Here is a 9,543-nt window from a genome sequence, read left to right on the forward strand (position 1 = left end):
CAGGAAAAGGCCACACCCCACACTGTCCGGGATCTGACTCAGCCTGCGCGGACCACTCCCCTCAGTCATACTCGGCTCCCCAGCCTCAGTCTGATACCAGAAACCTCCACTTGCTCCCTGCCTGGTTGCCTGGGGCGTCTTAATTCCAGGATGGAATGGGGCGGGGGGTGGGGGGGCCACTGGGAGAGCACAGGCACCTGTGTCTGTTCCTGGACCACCATCCCCTCCCCACCAAGCCACCTCCTTGGTTGACAAACTGGAGGTAGGTGTGTAACAAAATCCCCTGGGAATTTGGCCGGTGAGAGACTACTTTATCAGATAAAGCTTATCTGATCGCCCGGTCCCTGAGGGGTAAACTGAGGAAGCTGCCAAGCAGTGGGGGAGCAGGGAGAGTGAGAGAGAAAAAGAGATGCCACGTCAGGCAATCTGCCTGCTCTTCCTTTTGATGACAGTGACCGCCGGTGCAGCGGTCACACGAATGAACGGGGGCGAGCACCAAGGCTGAGACCCTGAGCAGCAGCCTCAGGTCTCATAGCAGCCGGGAAGCAGGTGTGAGCCGGGGCCGCCGCTCTGCAGAGTGGACGCTGGCAGCCGCTGTGCCCGAGGCTGCTGTGTTTTGGATGTCACATGCCTGTTAACCTCCATCTCTGTCCCTCAAAATGGGTTTTTCCAGATGGCTTTTCCTTTTGTCATTTACTGATTTATTCACCTGCCTGGTGTGGACGCGCCACTCCCTTGCTAGCCTGTGAGTTCCCTGAAGGCGAGAATTTGGTCCTCCTTAGTCACCTAGGTGCCCCCAGCACCTACGCCTGCCCCATATGGGAGCTCACTAAGCATTCAATGAATGAATGAGTGAGTGAATGAGTGGATGAACAAATGAATGAATGACCTTCCATGCCCCCTCTCAGGTCTCTACTCTGGGCACCCCAAGGCCAGGCCCAGAGGCTCAGGCCGGTCAAAAGCAACAAGAGATGAAGTTAGAAACCAGGGCAAGCGAATGCACTGCGCAAAGTTTTTTGAGAGGAAACTCAAAGATGCAGTGCTATTAAAAATTGATATTTCAATGAGATAATCCCTCTCCTAGGCTTTTAATTGATTGTCTAAAAAGCCTTCCTCTGTTGTCAGGCTCCTTTATTCACAGGGACCATTAATTTTTTTATGGACAACCAAACCCAGATAGAGTGGGAGGGCTGCTTCAAAAACAGTAACTAACCCAGGCGCCAGGGATGAACATCTGGGGGTCAGCCAGGAGAGGTGACATGGCCCCTTGTGGAGGTGGCCTTGGCTCTGAGACAGGGAAGAGGGGAAGACCCTGAGTGTTCTGGACAGACACACACTCGCCCCTGCCCCAGGGGACATCCTTTGTGAAGTTTGCGGGAGCAGAGGATGAGGGCTCCACCTGGGTGCTGGGCAATTGCTGCAAGGCAGAGCCCCGCCCTGGGAGTCAGGACCCCTAGGCTTCCTGTCACCTGGGGCCAGTCCCCCACTGCCCCAGGCCTCTGTCCCCCTCTGTCCCTATCAGGGAGAGGCTAGAGGTGGACAAGGAAGTGCAGGCGAGTGGGACTCAGGACCCCTAGGGTCTGCCACTTTCCCTCTCTGGACCTCTGTTCCCTCATCTGTCCAGTGGGGTGCCATGGGCACCACCTCTAGGGGTGACTTTGAGTGCAGAGCCAGGAAGTCTGGGATCCTTCTCCTGGCTCTGCGGTGGCCCTCAAATCTATGCTGCTCCCCGCAAGGTGACCTGAGCCACGTCCTTCCTCCTCCCTCTGTGGTGGCTCTGAACCAGCCTCCACGCCCTGCTGCAAGCCCTGTGGTCGCGGAGGTGTTCTGTGTGCACCTGTCTGCCAGGCCCCTGGCTGCATCCGCTTCCCCGCCGCCCCATCCATCCACTTCATCAGCCTGACAGGCAGCCTCAACGAGGCCCCAGAGGGTCCCCAGCTACAGCAAAAATAAGCCAGGGCTGGACTGCCAGACCCCTGGCCCTCTCGGAACAGTGTCGCCTGTGAGCCCGCCCCCTCACTTCCTGCCGCTGCCCACCCCGGACACCTCTTTTCCTGAAGGGAGAGACTGGCCCAGCAGGGCCGGCTTCCTGGGTGTGGGGTCTGCACAGTCACCCAGGCCCTGCACTTCAAAGGGCTCCGCACTTGGTAAAACACTCTGCTGTGGCTGTCTTGAAATTATTAATAATTTTCAAGGGGACCTCACACGTTCACTTTACGCCAGGCTCCAGAATAAGCCAGTTTTGCTGTCAAGGGAGAGACCTGATTCAGGAAATGGGCACAGGGTGAGTCCCCAGAACAGAGCCCTTGCCTTTGGCCATGACAAGTCTCCCCCAGCCCCCACAGAGGACTGGCCTCCCCGCTGCATCTTCCCCTCTCCACCCTACCTAGCTGTCCCCCGCTGGGAAGCCCTCCTGGCTCTCGTCTCTGAGCTGCAGGGGCCGGCCCTCCGGGTGGTGAGCACATGAGTGAGGGATGACTTCTTCAGGCACCCCGGACCCTGGGAAGGGGGCTCAGAGGAAGGCAAGGGGCTTCTCAAATCCGTATGTTTTCCCCAGACAGGTACCACTAGAAGCATGAAGACCACAGAGCAAACGAGGTACAAATTCATCTAAATGATCTGTGGAATTCATAACAACCTTTGGTCAATGTGGAGTGTTTTGGGGCAACGGATGTGGAAGGTGCGCTGCTCTGACCTTGTGGGCCCTGGGAAGGTTTTCTCCACGCAGGCACCTCCTCTCGGGGCAGAGGGCTCGAAATCCCCTGCAGGGCGCCCTGGCAAGATGCAGCTACAACAAAGACAGAGCCCTCTTAGGGAAGTCTGTAAGCACACGTCATGCATAAAAGTGTGGCTGCAACTACTTAGCCACACAAGTGCCCATTGTGGCGTTGTTTACAAAGGCAAAAATAGAGACAGCTAAGTGGCCAGCGGTGGGGGCTGGTTAAATAAATGACAGTGCATTTCTCCAGGGAGATGCTGGACAGTCAGCAAGATCGACCTTCGTACCGCAGAGGGGGCGTGCAAACTCAGATTCAATACCTTGTAAGTGGGGCGCTTGGCTTCCCCCCTATACACGTGGAAGAATCAAAGCCATCATGTCAGTCTCAGGGTCACCGTCTTTCTCCTTTCTTATCCCCAACTTTCCGAGCTTCCGGTGGCCAATCACCTAGGAGCCAGGGACACTTGACTTTCTGAGACCTCTCAGATCTGTCCCCTGCAAACAGCCCCCTCACTCCCCAAGCCACACCAGCTCTCTCCTGTGAGAGTGACCTTCACTTCCTGTCTTGCTCCTCACATGGAGGCCTTCCACCTATTCTCTAAGGGCAGCCAGAAGGATTTTTTTTTAATGCTAATTGGATTCTTTACCATTTCCTATTTAAAACCCTTCATTAGTTCCCCATTATTCCTGAGATAGAGACTCAACCCTTGAACTGGCCTTCAAGCCCCCTCGGCGCAGCCTCGCTGAGCACTTTGCTGCCCCTCTTCCCTCTGCGGTCCAGCCACTCCGGCCTCCTCCCACGCTCAGGCTGGATCTCTGCCGCAGGGCCTTGGCACTTGACGCTCCGCCCACGCAGAACACTCTCCCTCCCCTTCTCGCTTGGGTAACTCCCTCTTTTGCTTTTACCTTAAGAGTCATTTCCACCCTGGCTGGGTGGTTCGGTTGGTTGCAATGGCATCCTGTACACCAAAGGGTTGCAGGTTTGATTCCTGGTCAGGGCATACACCTAGGTTACAGGTTCAATCCCCAGTGGAGTGCATACGGGAGGCAACTGATCAATGTATCTCTCTACCATCAATGTTTCTCTTTTTCTCTCTCTCTCCCCCACTCCCCTTCCTCTCTCTCTAGAATCAATAAACATGTCCTTGGGTGAAGATTAAAAAACAACAACGACCAGTCACAGCCTCAGTAAACCTTCTCAGATCTGACAGTTCCCCCCCCCCCCGCCCCCCGTATCTCTTCTAGCACCTGGCAGACTCTCTCTGCCCTTCCAACAGTGGTGCCTGCAACTGTGGAATTCTTGGATCGATGCCTGTCACTGTCCCTAGGCCATGGGCACACATTGCTCTTATCAGCCACTGTGTCCCCAGTGCTCAGCCCCTGGCACAGATGGCGCTCAGATGTTTGTTGAATGAATCACTAAGTCACTGAGGGAGAGAAGGCCGGCCCGAGCCCAGGACCTCCCTTCACTGCTGGCTGGCCTGCCTGCCCAGGGGACACCTGCCAGGTAGGCACATCACCCTTGTGCTCTGCCCAGCAGCCCAGAGACAAGCGCCAGAGAGAGCCATACACTGGGAGGTGGGACTAGAATGTCCCCTCCTTCCCGAGACCTCCCTGCTGTCGGCTTGTATTGGAAAACACCCCTTTCTCAGCCTCCTTTGGAGGAAGCAGAGGGAGCAAGGGGGCCCCATCTCCTTCCTCTCCACCCGTCTCCTGGTCACTGTTCAGTGCCTTTGATGTGAAGGTTCCGGGAGGCTGTTTTGTGTCACTGTTTGGCTGGGGGAGGGAAGCAGTTTGGGGCTTCATCCTAACTGACAAACCGGCCCAGTCTCAGCGCTTCCATGCAGCAGAGGGGCCCCGGGCTCTCCCGAACGCCAGCTTCTCACCCACAACGTTGAAAAGAACTCACGAACCTGATGGCTGCGGTGGGATTGCCTGGGAGTCTTTACCGGGGATTCTGGGGACTCTTCCCACTCTGGCTCTGTCAAGCATGCACAGATGGAGAGGCGGGGGGCAGTGAAGACCTTGCAGAAGACGCCCCCTGAGGCACTGACATGGACTCAGACCCATGTCTGTATCCTAGGTGTCAAGATGCCAAGAAACAGAGACTCCGAGGTCTCCTCTTCACACACTAGCGTGGCTGCAACATCTCAGACAGACTCTTTTACTTATGGGCCTCAGTTTTTCTCCCTGTGAAATGGGGGTTGTGATTTCTACTCCATATTGCTGCGGTGAGGTTCAGCAGATTAGAACAGCATTTCCCCAGGTACGGACTCACGCCCACACCACGATCGTTAGAACAATGTGGGACCCACTCCACAAGACGCTCCTAATTGACACAAGAAAGCAATTCCCTGCTCAGTCTTCTTTTCACCCTCTGACAGTTGTTAAGGAGAGAGTCTCAGATGGGTGGTCGTGTGGGCTTAGCACCCCTCTAACACTTGCTGAACTCCTCTTTAATCAAAGCCTCAGAGCTTTGCAGGCAAGCAGTACTAGCCAGCACGCATGTCATGCATGCATTTATGTTATTTTCAAGGTATTTTATTTATGCAATTTGTTCTCAAGGCAAATAGAAGAATGTGAGGTGATTCAAAGACGTGTATTGAGCAAATAATAGCACAGGAGGTGCTTGAATCTGGCAGAATTCGTGACATGGCCGGAGTGGTTGGGGTTTGGGAAATACTGCGATAGGACAGGGGTCTGAGGAGGTTTAGTGGTGAGTCAGGACTTTTGCCATCACTCAGCAGTAATGAGGCCACGCCCACTGTAGAGTCAGTAAAGAACACCCCTGCCCAATAGGAATGAGGCTGCCCCTGTGATGTGTCAACAGAAGCTAAATAGGAAACCTGGCCTTCTTCCTCCACCTGGATGTAGCCAGGTGGTGCCCCCCACCTCTTTCCCCCGCGGCTGCAGCAGTAGCAGAGAACACCAGCTCAAACAGAAGGCTTAAACTAGATCCAGAGTCTTGCTATATGCAAAGGTCTGGATTTCGAAAAATCACTCATATCAAGAACCCGAAAGACCTCAAACTGAATGAAAAAGAGACAATCTGTGGATCCCAACACTGAGATGCCCGAGATGTTAGGATTCTCTGATGAAGATTTTAAACCAGCCGTGATTAAAATGCTTCGGTGAGCAATTACAAGTATGCTCGAAGCACATCAAACACAGAGAGACTTGGCAAACACACGCGAGGTAGAAAGAGGCCCAAATGGAATGTTAGAACTGAAAAACATAATAGCTGAAATTAAAAGCTCAGTGGGTGAGCTCAAGCACAGAATAAAGGAGGCAGAGGAAGGAATCAGTGAACTGGAAGGTGGAACAATGGAAGTTGCCCCATTTGAACAACAGAGAGAAAGTAGATGGGAAAAAAAAAAGAACAGAGCTTCAGGGACTTGTGAGACCATAACAAAAGATCTAATGTTTGTGTCATCAGAATTCTTGAAGGAGAGGAGAAAGAGGGTAGTGCTAAAAAAAGTACTTGATGTAATGGCTGAACACTTCTTAAATTTGGTAAAGGATATAAACCTACAGGTTCAAGAAGCTTGAATTCAATACATTCCAAAGAAGACAACCCAAAAAGATATACTCCAAGATGTATCATAATTAAACTTCTGAGAGCTAAAGATAAAGAAAGAAATCTTGAAAGCAACCAGAGAAACCTGACACCTTACATATAGGGGAAAAACAATTTGAATGACGGTAGACTTCTTATCAGAAAATATGGAGGCCAGAAGCAAGTGGCAAATAGTTTTAAAGTTCTGACAGCAAAGAACTGTCAGCCCTGAATCCTATGACCAGTGAAAATGATCTTCAGGAATGAAGGAACAATCTAGAAATTTTCAGAGGAAGGAAAATTAAGAAAATGTATAGCTACCCTAAAAAAGTGAGTAAAGGAAGTTTTGCAAAAAGGAAACTATGAAAGGAACCCTGGAACATTAGAAGGGATGAAAGAACATGAGAAGCAAACATATGGTTAAATAGCATAGGTGCCCAGGCTGGTGTGGCTCAGTGGGTTGAGTGCCAGCCTGCAAACTGAGAGGCCACCAGTTTGACTTCCAGTCAGGTCGCATGCCTGTGTTGCGAGCCAGGTCCCTGGTTAGGGGCATGTAAGAGGCAGCTGATTGGTGTTTCTCCCACACAGTGGTGTTTACCTCCCTTTCTTTGTCCCTCCCTTTCTTTCTCTCTAAAAAATAAAAATCCTTTTTAAAATGCCATAAGTGTTCCTTCTCCTTTTAAATTTTCTAAATGGTGCTTGATGGTTACAGCAAAAATTATTATATTACAGGAAAAATTATTACACTATACTCTCTGATGTGGTTCTAAGTTTATATAGAGCAATTCTTAAAGACAGTTATAAGTTTGGGAGGGTAAAGAGACCTAAAGGGAAGTAAGATTTCTCTACTTCACTTAAGCTGGCAAAATTATCATGTCAACAGACTGTGATAAATTATAAAGACACTGGTAATAACTAGTGCAACCACAAAAAAGCTATACAAAAAGATGCACTCAATAACATAATAGGTCATCAAATAAAATTCCAAGAAATATTTAGGTAACTCAAAAGAAGGCAGGAAAAAGAAAACAGAAATGAAAAACAGAGACCAAATAGAAAACAAAAAAAAAAAAGGGAGACTGAAGTTCTGACATGTCAAAAATTATATTAAATGCAAATGGTCTAAATAGATTAAGAAAAAGATATTAGCAGACTAGGTTAAAAGTGACATTAAAAAAACTAGACACTATCTCTAAGAGACTCACTTCAGATATAATCAAAGTTTGAAAATCAAAGAATGGAAAAAGATACATCATGCAAGCACTAATCTAGCACTAAAGAAAAGCAGGAGTGACCAGACTTTAGAGATAAGAAAATTACAGAGACAAAAAGGGAACTATAATAATGGAAAGGTCAGTCTACCAAGAAGAGGCAGCAATCCTGAATGCGAATGTACCAAACACTGTAACTACAATATGTGTGAAACAAAAACTGATAGAACTGAAGGAGAAAGGGACAAATTTATAATAATGGTTGAAAACATCAACTTCTCTCTCTGAACTATTGATGGAAGTAGATGATTGATGAAAATAGGGAAGAACTCAACAACGCCATCAGTTGATAGGATCTAATCGATATTTGTAGAACACTCACTCAAAAATTGAATGCTTTTCTGCTATGACCAAGAACAAAGCAAGTATACCAGTTCTCACTACTCTTTTTGAACATACTGCTGAAAGTTCTAGCCAGTGCAATAAGGCAAGAAAAGGAAATGAAAGATACAGATAGGGAAGGAAGAAATAAAACTGTCCCTATGCACAGATGACATGATTATTGATGAAGAAAACCTCAAGGAGTCTACTCCCAAATTCACAAACTCCTAGAACTAATAAGTGAATTCAGCAAGGTTGCAAAATACAAGATAAACACACAAGAACATTGATTTCTACACACTAGCAATGAACACATGCACAGTAAAATTTAAAAATATAATAGCATTTAAAATTGCCAAAATTAATTAAATAAAATACTTAGGTGTAAATCTAACAAAATGTGTAAGATTTGCATGAACCTCCATAATGCTAATGAAAGAAATGGAAGATCCCAGTAAATGGAGACACACTGTGTTCTTCAATGGAAAGACTCAGCATAGTGAAAATGTTGATTCTCCCCAAACTGATAAACAAGCCTAATGTAATTTCTACCAGAATCCCATGAACATTTTCTATAGGTATAGATAAGGGATCAGTTGGCCTGATTTCACGACTCACACAGCTACAGGAATCAAGACTGTGAGCTTTTAGCAGAGGGGCAGACACATAAATCCACAGAACAGAACAGAGAACCCAAAATAGACCCAACTGACTTTTGACAAAGCTGCCAAAACATTTCAATGGAAGAAAGGGAGACTTTTCAACCAATGGTGCCGGAACAATTGCGCATCCATAGACAAAACAAAACGAAACATTATAACCTAAGCTTCCCACCTCACACTTCCTGCAAAGTTGATCTCAAAATGGATCACGGACTTGAAAAGGCAAAACATAAAACTATAGGACTTTTAGAATAAAACATAGGAGAATATCTTCAGGATCAAAAGCTAGGCAAAGAATTCCTGCACATGGCACCAAAGACACAGTCCATAGAAGGAAAAATGGATAATCTGGACATCATGGACGTGAAAATCTTGTGCTTTGTGGAAGACCTTGTTAGGTGGTTGAAAAGACAAGCGATGGACTGGGAGAAAATATTTATAAACCATGTATCCAAAAAAAGGAATAGTATCTAGAATATATATTTTTTACATTTTCAAATCTCAAGAGTAAATCAAACTAGGACGGGGCAAAGACATGAACAAGTTTCCCTGAAGAAGATATGAAGATGGCAAATTAGCACCCAAAAAGGTGTTCAACCCCATCAGCCATCAGGGATGTGCCAATTACAACCACTAAGAGAGAGTACCACACACTTATCGGAACAGCTAAGAAAAAGCAGCAGCTAAGAAGCTGGATCACTCATACATTGCCAGCAGGCGGGTACAATGGTCTAGCCACTCTGGAAATCAGTTCAGCAGTTTTTTAACAAAACATGCAATTGCCAGTGACTATGCTCCCAGGCACTTACCCCAGAACAAGCAAGACTTAGGCTCACATAAAAACCTATATGTGAGTGTTTACAGCAGCATTACTCACGATGACCCCAAACTGCAAACAACCCAGGTGTCCTTGGAGGGCTGTGCAAATAAACACACTGTGGTACATCCATCCCAGGGAATACTACTCGGCAAGGAAAAAGAACAAATTGTTGATGCATGTATGACAACTTGGAT

The sequence above is a fragment of the Artibeus jamaicensis genome, unplaced genomic scaffold (assembly GCF_021234435.1).
Source record: "Artibeus jamaicensis isolate MK-2021 breed Jamaican fruit bat unplaced genomic scaffold, CSHL_Jam_final contig_3152, whole genome shotgun sequence".
Classification (NCBI taxonomy): Eukaryota; Metazoa; Chordata; class Mammalia; order Chiroptera; family Phyllostomidae; genus Artibeus; species Artibeus jamaicensis.